This window comes from Erpetoichthys calabaricus, chromosome 13 (assembly GCF_900747795.2).
Source record: "Erpetoichthys calabaricus chromosome 13, fErpCal1.3, whole genome shotgun sequence".
NCBI lineage: Eukaryota > Metazoa > Chordata > Cladistia > Polypteriformes > Polypteridae > Erpetoichthys > Erpetoichthys calabaricus.
This window is the reverse complement of record NC_041406.2, coordinates 113,591,723-113,609,242: the sequence shown is the minus strand read 5'-3', so window position 1 is coordinate 113,609,242 and position 17,520 is coordinate 113,591,723.

Here is a 17,520-nt window from a genome sequence, read left to right as displayed (position 1 = left end):
TCAAGACCCGAGTATATACAGTATGTATGGAAATTTATTTTACATTTCTTGTGTTTATTACATTCACTCCTAACAGTTTGTATGAGAAACATCCATATTATATCTCTGCTGTTCCAGTGCAAAATGCAATGAAACAATTAGGTTTAATTTATCTGCTTCTGCGCTTACCTGTTTACTGGCTAGTCAATCAAGAATATACCTTACTAGTAACATAAACAGCAAATTTTAAGAGTAAGCAGAGCCATACCACCTGCACTTCAGACCAGGTAATCCGCTTAAAGCTAAGCATTTTTGGGCCTGGTCAGTGTATTTTGATGGGAAACCAGCTAGGAAAAGCTTGGACTGCTGCTGGTAGAGGTGTTCGTAAGGCCATCAAGGGATGCTTACCTTTTGGTCTGTATGTGAATCTCAATGCTCCAGTGAAGTGACAGGACAATGTGCTGTAAAAACTGGTGCTGTTCTTCTGATGAGACGTAAAACTAGGGTCCTGACTCCCTAAAGTCATAAGCGATACCTAGGCATCTTTCAAAAACAGTAGGGTTCATCTGGATGTCCTGGCTAAACTTCCAACCAAGGCTTGGTCATTCTGGCTCCCTAATCATTGTCTTTTATTGGTCAGCTGTGTCTTTCACACCTTCACCACCTAATAACTCATGTGTGTTGAGTATACTGGCAAAAAAAAAAAAAAAATGGCTGCCATTGCATTATCCATGTGGATGTTGCACACTGGTGGTGGTTGAAGTAGCCCCCACTGTCTATTTCAAGTACTTTGAGTAAGTTAGAAAAGCACTATATAAATGTAATTAATTAATTTTAATACTAAACATTTAGTTGTGATACATGCATATCTCTGAATTCCTAAAATATTTTAAAGCTTTTTGCATTTTTAGTATGTATTATTTACTGTATGATTGCTATATCCCATAATTGAATTGTTGTGGGTGCCATTGAAGCTTCAAGGATACAACTGTTATGTTTCAGCCTGGGCTCCCCTATGGCTCTGTTTTAAGTAGATTCCTATTCTATGTCTTTCTTTTTTCATTTTTAAGTCTTTTATTTATGTTAATGTTACTTTTGTTAATTATTACCTTTATTTCTTGCTTTTGACATTTGTAAGGCGTTGTTATGTACCATGTGTTTTGGGAGCAGTTCCCAAGAGCTGCAGCCCACTGCTCATCACTGCAGGGTACTGTCTTCAGCCCTAAAAAGGAAGAGAGTATCCCACAGTACACTAAAGTTCATTCAAATTCACTTGGGTGTTTGGTTTTGTGATTTTTCTTTTTGTTTGCTTTTGTGGTTTATTGCATTTAAGACCTTTTTGCTCTGCTCTTGACTATGGTCTGAATTTTGTCGCAGGACTTTGTTCGCCTTGGATTGCCTTTGCCTTCACAGGCAATTCCTTTCTGAGCATTGTGCTCTACAGTGCTTCTTGTTAATACGGGGCATTTTTGTTAAGTATAAATCTTTCAATTTCTAAAGACTCTGTGTTTGCCTTTGTTATTAGCCAGGGTATGACGGTTCCCCCTCTAGTGGGTATTTTCAATGCTATTTCGAGACTTTGTCTGCTTTTCTTCAAGGTCCATGTCATTTTGGTGATTCTGAACAACAACTTCCTGGGCTCAAATTGTGTGCCTCCACACTGACTGGGAAGCAAGCTAGGATACTCAGTGGTGTACCCAGTAAAGGCACGCTTGACTCATCCAAGTCCTGAATTTCACCTGCTGGATTCAGATGAAGTAGGCCATCAAGGTGGGAAACTGGCCAGAAAACTATAAGTCCATCCATCCATCCATTTTCCAACCCGCTGAATCCGAACACAGGGTCACGGGGGTCTGCTGGAGCCAATCCCAGCCAACACAGGGCACAAGGCAGGAAACAAACCCCAGGCAGGGTGCCAGCCCACCGCAGGGAAAGCACACACACACACACACACACACGGGACAATTTAGAATCACCAATGCACCTAACCTGCATGTCTTTGGGCTTTGGGAGGAAACCCATGCAGACACGGGGAGAACATGCAAACTCCATGCAGGGAGGACCCAGGAAGCGAACTTGGGTCTCCTAACTGCGAGGCAGCAGTGCTACCCACTGCGCCAGCCGTGCTGCCCACTGTAAACCTCTGGCTGTAAAATAAAAGGCAGATGAAGAATCTTTATAAAAATTAAAGATTTACTTTCAAAATGCTCTTTAAAAGAAAGCATGAGGATTTGCCCTAAAGTTTTAGAGGTGGTTTGCAGTTCGTCACACAAAATTTTTCCAAGGCACCTTTGCGACCAGAATCTCTAGAATTATGAAGGAATGTATTACTGTTTGGTGACGCCTCATCTAGGGGAAGGGTGTCAGATTTACTAAGCCAGGTTTCAGTGAGAAGACACAAATTAGATTCTGTACTTAAAATTATTTACCAGTGCAGCTTTATTTCCAATTTAGCAAATATTTATAGTACTAAGCAACATTTTAAACTGTAAGAATATTTCTGTACTGGTGTTATACTTTTTGTTTTAGTCTGAATTAAATTAATGATACAGGTACCTCTGATTTTAATTCTTGGTCTAATTATGTTCAAGTGATTTAGATTTTTCTTCAATACTAAATTTATAAGATGTCCCACTACAGGGATTCTGGGTAACATCTACAGTATAGTAACAAGTGGGATTAACAACAGCCTGCTGTCCTGTCTCAGCAGGAAAACTGATAACTAATTTCTTAAGTTAAGCAAAAGGTAAAATAAACAAAAGTAAAATAAAACAGTGTCCAAAACCCAGTTGTGAAGCAAAAATCACAATCAAAATTCGGGCAAAAAGTCAAAAACCGGAAAAGACAAGAAAATAAATCACAAGAGAATACAATAAAGGTTTAGAAGGATTTATCCGCAAATTGAATAAAGCTTGGTGTGACTGCTCACCTATTTTGTCATCTGCTGATTAATTTGTGGTCCCCAACAATAAATTGCAAAATGGTTTCCATAATAGGAAACGGCTATAAGACCCCAAATGTTTGCCCTGATCATGATACCTGCAATTAAAGATTTCAAGGCTTCAGCCTGGTTTGCGCTCTCATCAGTCAGCTTGGCGGTTTTCCTGCCAGGTTTTGGGATCAAACAAAAGTTAAGTCCAGTTAAGATGAAGACCATCTATCTTCAAAAATCCAAGCCTTTCCCAAAAATAATTCCAACTATTCACAAACGTTTAGCTTGTTTTTGCACACCAGGTTTCTAAAGAGCAGTGAAGGGAATGCAATCTGCTATAAAACACATCCCCACTATATAATCTATACCTCATAGAAACTACAACATTTGTGGTATAGGACACAACATGTCCCTTAAATTGACATGTAAGTGAGCGTTTTACTAAGATATATGCCTCTGTTCACATTTGATTAAACTATCACAGTCTTCTAAGCCTCAAGCTTTGCTCAATTACCTTCTTTTTTCTTTAACATTTTAAACTTTTGCAAGCCCCTAGGTGTGTTACTTTACCTGATTACATTTTGCTGTACACCTATATCAACCACGAATTAGTCAATCATGTTTCTTAGCCTCCAGCTTCTCCTGAGCAGACCAAGCAAAAATCCCCAACTCTCCTCACCCCAGAGTCTGTTCTGAATGGATATATCTTTGTATGTGCTGATTTCTAAAATGACCTGGATGTCCATGTGCTTCTAGTACGGCTCACCCATATCCTATTGATGAAACGATTGGAAAGACAACCTCTCAAATGAACACACAAATCAGACAAAGCACACCACATTTTTCTCTTTAGCACAAATAAAAAGAGAAGTTAATGAATACATTTAAATTCTCCAAAATTTGTGAATAAATTAAATTGCAATCATCAACATACAGTTTAGGGAAATAATTCATTTACAGTAATACCATAGTTATATCAAACAAAGAATTACATTCAACAGTCACAATACTGATACCAGTCAGTCAATCTGGGCACATTTAACTCTTCACTTGGTGGGATGTTTCTGACCTTGGCAGTTGGAGCTTTGGAGCTGTGATATCATCTCAAGCTAAAAATTAATGCACAGTTTATATTATAGCTGATTGCTACAATGGTACTATGATTAGGACTCATGCCTCATAATTCCAGACATTCAGGTACAAAGCCCTGCACCATCATTACACAGTTTGCACATAATGATGTTTTGACAAGGATTTCTCCAAAACCCCAAAGACATGCATACTTTTGACAGAATGAGCCACTGTATCACAGACTACTGTACATCAGTTTTTGTGTGGATAACACAGTTGACACACAGACAGTGTGCTGTTTTCCCAACAGCAAGCTTTGGATCACAAAAGACTTGCAAGCCTTACTTATACAGCTGCTGCTGGAGTATGTGAATTTCCCCTTGGGATTAATAAAGTACCTATCTATCTATCTATCTATCTATCTATCTATCTATCTATCTATCTATCTATCTATCTATCTATCTATCTATCTATCTATCTATCTATCTATCTATCTATCTATCTATCTATCTATCTATCTATCTATCTATCTATCTATCTATCTATCTATCTACTTGAATATGAAGAACAGACCTTCGGGTCAGAAGATAAAGATAAAATCAAGAGGGTGTGGTCAGAACTGAAGAAGCAGCTCCATGATGAGAAAACCCACCATAGAGGCAAACTTAAGCACAAGTTACAACAAAGCAACATGAAAGAAGTGTGGATGTTGACTATTACTGGCTACAAGTAGGCTGTAAATAATGTAGAGAAAGGGAAGAAGAACAGAGCTAATGAGTTGAACAAGTTCTTCAACAGGTTTGACTCATTCTTGTCAGTACAGTGCTCCCCCAACACTGCTAGTCTATGGCTGAGGAGGTTCTGGAATCTCAATCCCTGCACAACCTTCCCCTACAATGACATCACACGTGTGGTTTCCAGTCCCCCTCCACTCCCTGGACTTTGTTCTCTTCTGATTAAGTGAGGAGAGAGCTGGTAAAACTGCATAAAAAAGGCTTCAGGGCCAGATGGAATCAGCCCCATAGTGCTGAAAACATATGCCAGCAAGCTCTGCAGGGTCCATCAGCACCTGTTCTCCCTTTCCCTGAATTTGCAGAAAGTTACCTGTGTGGTCCCAGTACCAAAGAAAGGACATTCCATTGGTCCCAAGGACTTCAGACCAGGTGCTCTTACTTCACACATCATGAAGACCTTTGAGAGGCTGGTCGTAAAGCAGCTATGACCCCTGGCTTGAGAACATAACGATCCACTGGAGTTTGCCACTCAGACACATAGGTAAACAAATTTGCAGTAGGGTTGTCAAATTAACCAAACTAAGATTCAGATGTTCACAAACAAGCTCGCCAGTCCCATTACCTATATTCTCCAAAATATTTCAAGCCATGATTTGAAACAACCTTTATTATACTTGATTTACATGCTTCAGAGAACCTATTCCCACTTGAACAAAGCCGGTACCACAGTCAGAGATAATGTCCTTTGACTTTTCCAGTGCTTTTAACAACATTCTACCTCATCAACTGGTAAGAAATCTCAGGGCTTTGAATCTTGATACCCTCACAATCTCCTGGATCATGGACTACCTGAACAAAAGACACCAGTTGTGCTGTTGTATAATTCTGAGGGACACTGGGTCAGAAATGGTGGTGTGTAATACTGGAGCACCTCATGGAACTGTCCTGTCTCCCTTCCTGTTCACCCTCTACATAACAGACTTCCAGCACAATACCAGCGCTTGCCACCTACAGAAATTTTCAGATGACTCATCCATCATAGGCTGCATTAATAATGGAGACGAGTCAGAGTACAGGAAGGTCATGGAGGTTTTTGTCTTGTGTTGCATGGACAACAACCTGCAACTCAACATCAGCAAGACAAAAGAGCTGGTGGTTGACTTCCATCATGCCAAGAAGCCTTCAAGATCAGTTACCATTTAGGGGGAGGTTATGGATGTGGTGCAGGGCTACAAGCATCTGGAAGCTCACATGAACAGCAAACTGGACTGGTCGGACAACACAGTGGCTCTGTACAAGAAGGGTCAGAGCAGACTATACTTGTTAAGGAGACTCAGGTCTTTTGATGTGTACAGCAAGCTGCTGGAAATGTTCCACCAGTCCATAGTAGAGAGTGTGGTATTCTACGCAATGGTTTCCTGGGGATTCTACCTGAGTTCAAAAGAAGCGCAATGCCTGAAATATCTTAGCAGGAGAGCCTGCTCTATTACAGGGTGAACCCTGGGCACACTGGAAGCTGTTGTGGAAAAAACGGATGGCAACAAATGGATGGTATCATGAAAAATCCTCTCCATCCCCTCCAGGAGGTGCTCTTTTAGAGCACTTTTAGCCACAGGCTCATTCCACCACAGTGTGATAAGAAGTGTCTATGGAGGTGTTTTCTGCCCACTGCTATCAGGCAATTCAATGCTTCCATTCCACCCAATGTACTTGTTAAGTTTATTTATTTATTTATTTATTTATTTATTTATTTATTTATCGATTGATTGATTGATGGGCTATATTATCTGACCTGTGAGTCTGTATCCTTGTTTCATATATTCATGCTGTTGTATACATCTGAATTTCCCCATGAGATTAATAAAGTTTATGCAATGTAATCTAATTGTGTTAATTAATCTTTATCTGAAAAATGATCTCCTGTCAGCTCAGTATGTTTTAGTTTTTTACACCTAATATTAACCACGTTTGAAATTGTTTTGGGTTTCATTTAAAGTAAGTTATTGTGAAATATGCATTCACAGATGAAAAGAAAAATTAGGGCTACTGTAGTAATACTGGGCAGGGTCTCCTTTTGCTTCCAAAACAGCTCCAATTCTTCATGGCATGGCTTCCATAACATGTTGAAAACATTCCTTTGAGATTCTGGTCCATGTTGACATGATTACATCATGAAATTTCTGCAGATTTTCAACTGCACATTCATGATGTGAATCTCCTGTTCTATAACATCTCAAAAAGATGTTTTTCTGGATTCATATCCATTGATAGGGAAGTCCACCAAGTTCATAAGACCAGTTAGAGACAAAGTAATGCATTGTTATAAGAAAGTGATCATTAGAAGATGGATCAATTGTGGCCATAAAAGAATTCATATGGTCAGCAACAATTCTCAAAAAGACTATGGCATTCAAGGAATGACTGATTAGTATTAAAAGGCCAAAATGTGCCAAGAAAGTATTCCCGACATCATTACACCATCAGAAACAACCTGGACTGTTCCCAGAAGGCAGGTTGGGTGCATGGATTCATGCTATTGGTGCTAAATGCTGGCCCTAACATCTATATGCTATAACAGAATTTGACATTCATCAGACCAGACTATGCTTTTCCAGTCTTCAGCTATCCAGTTTTGGTAAATCTGTGCTTGCTGCAGCACCATCTTTCTGTTCTTGGCGGAAAGAAGCATAGCTTGATGTGGTCTTCTGCTGTTGTAGCTCTTCTGCCTCAAGATTTGACATGTTGTGCATTCTGAGATGCTTTTCTGCTCAACACAGTTCTACAGAATGGTTATGTGAGTCACAATAGCCGTTCTGTCAACTCAAACCAGTCCGGCCATTCTCCTCCGAACTCTCGTATTAAAATGTATTCCTGTCCACAGAGGATATTTTTGATTTTTCACACCATTCTGAGTAAACTCTAGGGACTAGGGCCCCCTTAATATGTATATAGTTATGACAAACCTCTTAATGGCCGTTTTGCACTTTATTATTTTAGCACACTGTGTTGCCCCTAGACAAGACAGATTCAAAAACTATGTAGTAATAAATTAGATGTACCTTACTTCTTACCCTGCTGTCTCTGAAAATAGAGACACCCTCATGCCCTCTACAGCAAAAATGTTCCAAAATGTAAAGTAACCTTCACTGTTGCTTCATTGACACTGATCTGGGTCTAAGCTACTATGCTTCTCCTGAAGTTTACAATGACATTGTGTGGTATTGTGCAGGAACATTAGAGTATTACAACAATCTAGACTAGAACAGGCCATTCAGCCCAACAAAGGTTGCCATCCCTATCCACTTAATTCTTTTAAAATAACATTGTCTAGTTTTGAAAGTCCCTAAAGTCTTACTGTCTACCACACTAATTGGTAGATTATTCCAAGTGTCTGTGGTTCTCTGTGTAAAGAAAAACTTCCTAATGTTTGTGGGAAATTTACCCTTAACAAGTTTCCAACTGTGTTTCCACGTTCTTTTGTTGAATTCATTTTAAAATAACAGTCTCGATCCACTGTACTAATTCCCTTCTTTTGATTAAACTGAAAAGGCTCAGCTCACTTAATCTTCCCTCATACCTGTAATTCATCCCTTATATTCCTGGAATCAGTCTAGTTGCTCTTCTATGGACCTTTTCTAGTGCTGCTATGTTCATTTTGCAGCCCAAAGACCAAAACTGTACACAGACCCCAGATGAGGACTCACCAGTGTATTATAAACCTTGAGCATAACCTCCTGAGACTTGTACTCTTCATACACATCATGCTATATAAAATAACATTCTGTTAACCTACTTAATGGCTTCTGTCCGGCAATTGATAGCGTTGAGTCCACTACAACTCCTAAACCCTTCTTATAAGGTATACTTTCAATTTTCAGACCTCCAATTTTGTATTGAAACCTAACATTTTTTACTTCCTACATGTAAAATTTTACATTTAATGACATTAAATTGCATCTGCCACAAATCTGCCCAAACCTGTAGGCTGTCCAAATCCCTCTATAATGATTCAATGGATTCTAGATTATCTATTAATCCACCCAGTTTGGTATCATCTGCAAATTTAACCAGCTTGTTACTTACAGTATATTCCCATCCAAATCATTTATATATGTCAAAAATAGCAGCAGCCCTATCACAGACAACACCATTCTTAATGTCAGCCAATTCTAATAAGGTTCCTCACTCATATCCTTTTGTTGCTTCCTCATAGAATTCCACCATGTTAGTAAAACATGACCTCCCTCTGCTGAACCCATGCTGACTATTCAGTAAAACCCCTGATCTTGCCACGTGTTGTTCAATGTTTTCCTTTATAATTCCTTCCAGTAATTTTTCCACTGATGCACATTAAACTTATTGGTCTATAGTCTGCCCGGTCACCCTTTTTATATAACGGGATAATATTTGCCATTTTCCAGTCCTTCAGAATCTTCCCAGTGTGCAGTGACTTCCTAAAATATGCATCAAGGTTTTATATATGTACTCACTAACCTCCTAAAGAACTACAGGGTAAATATTATCTGGTCCTGGAGATTTGTTTGATTTCAGCCTGTTTAATCTAAGCAGCACTTTTCCCTCTACAATTTCCAAATCACTCCGTACCTTCTTAGTATTCCCTTTTACCGTTGGGAAGTTATTCACATCCTCAAATGTGAAGACTTCAGAAAAATGCAAGTATAGAGCATTTGCTTTTTCAGTCTGTATTTTTTAATTTCCCCTTGCTATGCCTGATGCACTTCACTTCCTCCTTGACTGTTCTTTAACTACTAAAATACTGAAAGAATCTCTTAGGGTCATCTTTCACCTTATCTGCAATATTCCTCTTTGTCTTTTAGCCTCCCTAATATCCTTCTTAGTGGTTGCCCTCATATTCTTATACACACTAGGATTCACACTGGAGTTGTTATTCTGGCATGCCTTATACAGCTGTTTATTTCTTTGCAGCTTCTTTTTCAACTCCTTATTAACCCACTGAAGAGTTTTTTTAAGTTCCTACTGTCCTGCTAGTTACTAGTTTCCTAATAATTCCAAATTTAGGTGTGTACTTATCCTGCATTACATTTAAACTATTTTTAAACCTGTTCCACTGCTCCTCGACTGTCTCCACACTTAATACTAGAATCCTTGAAGCCTAAACTTGTAATCCCGGCCCACCTTAAATCCCTCTGCACCTCTCTGTCAGCATCTTTTGTGTTGTAAATGCTTCTATCAGCACAAGCAGCAAGCAGCCTGCTGTCCCATCGCACCGCCTTGACGGAGCTCAGCTCGGGCAAAAACTTCTCCCAGCTCAAGCCAAGACTCCTTATCCACGTGTGAGATCTGGAGTTGTATAGGGTAAATAATACAGTATATCGTTATTTGGAATACATGCATTTCATGTGTGTTCTGTGTCTACAAAGATCTGGGTAAGTGTAGGATGAAAGGAAATGCAAGAAATGCTGAACACATACCTAAAGCTGAAAGTTTTTCCATGTTATACTAATAATGACATGAAGTGTATAATCTGTGAAGACTTTAGTCCAAATATCAAATAAACACGTGTGCTTTTATTCAAGAATATAACCAAAGGAAAAAAAAAAAACATTTGATTTACATGTGGCTGTCAATGAGGTAAAAACCCAAGCTCAAATGTCAATTGACAGGAAGCTGATATGTATTCTTGAATGGTGTAGCGATGAGAAGTTTTGCTTTATACCTCAAAGGTACTCGGTTCAAGACCAGGTGCTCCGCAATTTGAGTAGTGAGATGCAATTATTATTATTACTATAATATAATAAAAACATACATTTGATTTGAGTCTGTAACACCCGGTGTGAATTTTGGCTACTTGTAAAAGTTAGTTGTTTTTTTATTATTCAGTTTTATTCTTTCAGTGAAGTTCACGTGGTACAACGAACTTGCCTCTCCCTCTCTGAGTTGATGGCATATAAGTCTTATACCTTAATGTACAAATATGTTATAATAATTAATGATATTGTGTATGTCTTAGGGAATTGAACTGTAATCAGTAATTGAAATCTTAACAGTTCAAGGTATTCAAGGGCATCAAGCCAGAGAGATATGCCACCCAAACTGAAGGGGCCTGGCAAAGCTTGGAACTGAGTCTGAGGCTGTCCAGATGTGAATGCAACTGAACGCTCCTCATTCACACACACAATAATGTCTGTTTTCTTGTGAAAAGCACACAGGTAAATCAGGGACATTCTCTGCAAAGTGTGTGTCAATTGTTATCTTAGCGGCTTTGGTATCTCCAGTAATTTATGAGTCATAAATTCTTATTTATGCTCCAATTTTGAGAAGTCAGTATGCATTTATGGTGTCTCGCTGCAGAGTTTTAGCTCATGTAGGGCATTTAAGTAGAGGTGTATGCTTTAGTATGAGAGTAACAAAGCATAAAAGCGACTTTGCTGCAGAAAGAGAAATCCAGACAAGCCGGTGCTTCACATAATTTATGTCATATCATTAGTTAGGAAAAATGCAGTCATAGTCTAGTTGATATGAACTCATATTTATAGTAGGAGGTTGGGAACATTATTGATATCCCCTAACATATATACTTCAGATATACAGGAAAAATTAGAGGGAATTACACCTATTGTATCTGATGCTGTTAAAATAGGTTCTGGATCCCATGACCATGGCCAGGATTAAACTGGTTCAGTGATGGGATGGATCGAATACAATGACTGGGCCAGCATTCAAACTCATTTTTACAGTAAATGAGCACTAAATGCTTTCTTGACTCTTATGCTTTTATGAAGCCTTTCTTAATATTTACACATTTTGTTCTCAGCTTATTTAAATTAGATATAATTATAGGGTGGCAAGCTGGCCCATTGGTAAATGCTGCAGCTTCACAGAAAAATGGGTTTGAATGCTGGCCCAGTCATTGTATTCAACCCACCCCCCATCACTGAACCAGTTTAATCCTGGCCATGGTCATGGAGGACAGAACTTATTTTGGGAGCATCTGTTGCAAGGCAAGAAATACATTAGCACTATAAAATAAATGAATAATAATACTGAAATTGCTGAACATCATGGAAAAATCACTCATAGAAAGAGCATGTATTTGAAAAAGGCAGTGTTTAGCAAAGCACTCTCACTGCTTTGAAATGCTGAGTTCAAATCCTACTTCACTTCATAGCATTCCTAGTTTATAGGTTTATAGCGTCATTATTGTCATGCATATTGAGTACAGAGAAATTCTGATCTGCATGTGCTAACCAAAATGCAACACATCAGCACTCTTTTTCTGATTGCCAGAAAACAGAACACATTTCTCTTTATCAACGGCAGTTAAAACCAATAAGGCATCAAAGCATCTCTATAAAATATAGCTTAAAACAGATATGTTTGAAAAAAGAGGACTTCTATGATTGCAAAATGAACATTGTCTAATTAATTACGCAATAAAGCAGCAGAGACAGAATAAAACCTTTTCGTATGGAGTTTGCATGTCTTTCCTGTATCCGTGTACTTTGAGTTTTCTTTCAAGTCCCCACCATAGGTGATATACTGTAAGTTAACTGGTACCTCTCAATTAGCTTAGCATTAGTAAGAGTGAGCATCCCACAATGAACTGGTGCCCTATTAAGAGTTGGTTCCTCCCTCCAGTGAATGCTGCTGGAATAGGCTTATAGCACCCTTCAGCCCAGACTGGATTAAGAGGGTTTGATGAAAAATGGTTGGACGTTTTTCTCTTTTTCCGGCCCAGACTACACTCAACCTTAACACAAGATGAAATTTCTTCAGAACATGACTGCTTGTATAAGAGACTGCTTCACATTAATGCCAAAATATGATATTTAAGAAGATATTATGCACTATTTATGCACCAAGTAAAATGGCATTTTACATATATTGACTGCATTTCTGTCTGTTCATAAAAAAACTTTTTACATTTTCCTACTGGCAGCCCATTGTGATATATCACTAGAAACTGGGAGGACTCACCTGAGCCCTCACCTCCAAGGTCAGTAGTAGGTACAGGCCCATTAAAATTTCCTTCATCACTCCAGTTTTGGCTGAATGAGTATGCTTCAGTTTTATATATATATATATATAGTGGTATGTTGGCCTGGACACAGACAGGCGGACACTGCAGGTTCAACAACCAACACACGTTTATTCCTATTTGTCATATTTACAGTGCACACAAACCAGTGCCCCAGCACCAATCACCCTCAAGTCCAGGCCTCTTCTCTATGCCTTTCTCTCTTTATGACCGCCTCCACTTCTCTCCTCCGAGCTCCGTCCTCTTCCACGTGACTCCAGCCATCAAATGGAGGGAGGCGGATCCTTTTCTATTCACCAGGATGTGCTCCAGGTGCCTCCAAATGAGCTTCTGCCGGCACTCCCTGGTGTGGTGGAAGTGCCGGCTGTGCACCCGAAAGCACTCCTGGTGTCCCTGGTCTCCGTCTCCCCAGCACTTCCATCACACCCAGGTGGCATCTGGGCGCCACCTGGTGGTGATCACGGGCCCCTATAGGGTTGAGCTTCCATGCTTCTTTCCTAATGGTCCCCCTAGCCACCAGGGCGGTCGCCCCCTCGTGGTCCAGAGAAGGCGTAATCCCTCCTTCGGTCCTTCCGGGCATCCCGGCTGGGTACTGCCCCCAGCCACTCGCCACAATATTTTATTTATATATATATATATATATATATATATATATATATATATAGACACCGAATGTCCCAAACATAAACACACTTTATTTCCTTAATATGACAAACAACACCACAATGCCTTAACCGGCCAACTCAGTCTCTTTCTCTCTCTATCTTTTTATCATTTCTCTCCAACTCAGGCTCCTGTCTTCTCCCTCCTGACTCTAGCCTCGAGTGGAGAGCATTGGCCTCCTTTATACAACACCCAGAAGTGCTCCAGGTGCTTCTTGATTATCCGGCAGCACTTCTGGGTGTGGCGCAAGTGCTGTCGACCACCGTACTGGAGCTGTCCAGGTACTCCCTGGCAGTGGCCACGTCCTCCCACAGGGTTGAGCGTCCCAGCTCTGTGGCCCCCATGCAACCCAGGAAGGCTGCCCTCTCATGTTCCGGGGAAAATACTGCCCCTCTCTCGGTCCTTCCCTTCTCCTGGCTTCCCGGTGGGGCAATGTCCCCGGACATCTGTCACAATATATATATATATATATATATATATATATATATATATATATATATTTATACAGTATATATATATATATATATATATATATATATATATATATATATATATATAAAAAACACAGTGGCATTATAAGGTTGTATGTTATAGAAGTTCATATGAGAAAATGGGGGACCTCCTCTGCAAGAACTGTTTATAATGCATTGTAAGAAACTAATGCTCTTCCAGCTCTCCACACTCTGGATTGCTTTCCCTGTTGTCTTCACTTTACTGGTGATCCTGGTGGATGACCGGCCCTTATCCACCCAATGTCCCACCAGCAATAAGAAATTTGTCAGCCAAAGTTTACATGTGCAGAGGAAGCAAACATAGCCGTAGGCCGCTGCAAAGAATAGAAAGCGAAATATTCTGCCTCCTACTTATATGGTAAGCAGTCTCCCGAAGGTAACATATGATTGAATATTTAGAAAGTGGCTGTTCCTAATAGATTCTACTTTATTTCCATCCATTCTAGAAGTGATAAACTCTCCCAGTAATGTCTCTAAAGCAATTTAATCTGTTTAGTGGGGGGAGTGATTGCTGTACACCAGCGTTAATGTCATAAAGATGCAGGCTGACAGAGTGCTTCTGTCCAATATTTTAGCCAAGAATAAAAACGGCTCCCCGCTTATTTAATTACACGCCACACAATCATATATTCCATGTAATCACAAAATTCAATTACTCCACCTAAGATGAAGATGGTACCTTATTTCTTTGTTTCAAAAAAACTTCATCCTAAAAATTAGTGAAAGGATGTTGGAAATCCAACACCAAGCAGGGCCACTTGTTTTCTTTGGCTAACAGTCTGCTCACCATACTGAACAATTGGCAGGAAGGGCCAGCACTTGCTGAGGACAACATTTTCCTCTCTACTTACTGACTCATGTCACTGATCTGGAATTCTGCTTTGTCCTACAACTATGGCTGTCTTTGCTCTCATCTTACTTATTCCGATGTCAATGTTTCCTAAGGGGGCGGCACGGTGGCGCAGTGGGTAGCGCTGCTGCCTCGCAGTTGGGAGATCTAGGGACCTGGGTTCGCTTCCCGGGTCCTCCCTGCGTGGAGTTTGCATGTTTTCCCCGTGTCTGCGTGGGTTTCCTCCGGGTGCTCCGGTTTCCTCCCACATTCCAAAGACATGCAGGTTAGGTGGATTGGCGATTCTAAAATTGACCCTAGTGTGTGCTTGGTGTTTGTGTGTGTCCTGCGGTGGGTTGGCACCCTGCCCAGGATTGTTTCCTGCCTTGTGCCCTGTGTTGGCTGGGATTGGCTCCAACAGACCCCCGTGACCCTGTATTCGGATTCAGCGGGTTGGAAAATGGATGGATGGATGTTTCCTAAGGACAGCATCTCTGCTTTTCTGACTTTTTAAAGTTTGTAAATTGACAAGTGTTAGAATCAGGCAAGTAAAACAGGCAACTGTCCTTTGAATGGTTAGCAGGGTCCTGTTTTATTTATATTCCTAAGTGGCACTGTTGCATTAATAGTAGGGGGGCATTCCCTTATTTATGACCTTGGAGGACACCAACTTATCTGTGCTCTCATTAATGCTTAGAGGGAGGCTGCATTTATTTAGGTCTCAGGAGGACATGACCTTAAACATTTCAGACATTTCATTAATTTGCAGTCTGAGGGGAAGTATGCTATTTTGATTGGTATGACAGGATGCCATATCTAATTTTAACCATTTTCATGCCCTCTATCATATTTGTGGTCTTGGTTTGGCTAGTTCTTATTTTGAGATCTCATATTGTCTATGATCTCTGAGATTTTGGCCTTCTGAGCTGTCACAGGATGTCACTATGTGAGGAGCACTCTTTGCTGCCTGAGTTTGGTGTTTCCTTTTTTTAATCCACCTTAAATGGATATTTATTTGATCTGTGATGTTTAAGAAAATACCTTGTAAAGAAAAAGTGGTCATGAGTCACAAAGAATTCAAGATGGATGCCCTTTATTACATCAAGGCTGATGGAGCCTACCACACGCACTGCTCAGTGTTCTGCGACAAGATTGACTTAAATGACAAAGCAATGGTCATAAATACATTACGTTAATTTACATAACACAGTCAAGAGACACTTCAGTTTACACCAATCAGAGAACAGAAAAATGGTACGATCTTTAAACACACAGTGATGGACGGCCAGCAGCTCAACCCAGCTGGGACGCCCCGAGAATGAATGAATGGGGGAAGGCAGTTACTTTTAGGCACTACCTCCCCTAAGATGCTAGATGGCACCTCACCTGGAGTATAGTGGGGCCCTTGATTCCCACAGGGCATCCTGGGACTTGGAGTTCGCTACCTTAGCCCTGTTGGGTGCTGTGGGTGCTGCCAAAGGGTGCTATGGAAGGACTGGAGGAGTTGTGCTTCCCTTGTAGCCCGGAAGTACCATCGAGTCATGAGGACGGAAATCCAGAAGTACTTCCGGGCTGAAGAAGAAACTTCAATTCTCCATCTGACCTGGAAGTGATGGCACATAACGTGGGAGGAAGAACAGAAGCACTTCCCTGTCAAGAACTACATAAAGGACTGCTGAAGACCCAGCAAGCAAGACGGAGTCGGGTGGCAGAGGACGGAGCTTGCGGGAGAGGAGTGGAGGTGGCAGCAGAAGAGAAGGAGAAGGAGAAAGAAAGATGAGACTGAATCTAAAGGAGGTGATTGTGCACTCTGTTGTGAAATGGCTGGAGGAGCCAACGTGTGTGTTGGAACTTCTGAGTCTGTGTATCTGTGTGTGGCGAGGCCAGTTCTCCACAACACCTATGTGTTAACATTATCATCAAGTCCCAAAATAGTTAAACATTAATACTTGGCTGACACCATTAATCTATGGCAACATACTATTTTTTTGTGAGAATAAATGTTTACATATCATATGATCTTATTATTGTATTGATTTGCTGGTAAACAAGCAAGCATAGTCACAAGCATTTTACAAATTTATAAAGAAAGCTTTTTCCTTACAGTGGCCTGGAACAACTGATTGATTTTTGGCCATACAGAGGTTCACTGCTGTATTTTACGATTCATTGTGCTCACTAATTTGTGTACTATGAGAGGGATACTGCCTTGTCAGGGGTAACAGAGTGGGGCACACTATTAAGGTCTTAGTGGGCACTGCTTTATTTGTGACCTGAGTTCTAGTACCCCTTTTTCAGTAATTCTCATGATGGGTTTCGGGTTATTCTTTGCTTGTCGCCACCTTATTTCTGATCTGGGGCACAGCTGTGTCAGTGGCACAATACTTTATTGGAGATGTACACTGGTCCAAGGCCGGCAATGCCCTTTTTATTAGTCTGAGTGAGGGGTCACTACTCACTTTGTGGCCTGCAAGCGTTATATAATGAATGGCATTTGGAGACAGTGCTTTATTGGAGGGCACACTCTTGGTTAAGGTCTCACTGGGCACTACTTCATTTGTGGTCTGGAGAGAGCATTGCCCTTTTTGTAGCTTTTGAGATGGTTTTCAGCTCATTTGTGGTCTCCATGTGGTATTGGTGATATAAGTGCACTACGTTTTATGTTTCCTTATTTGTCGACTCAATGTTACTCTTGGATTTGTGGTCTTAATGGAGTATTGTCTTATTTGTGGTCCCAAGGACTGTTAACTAAATATGGGTCTTACCTGTGGTTTCAGGTC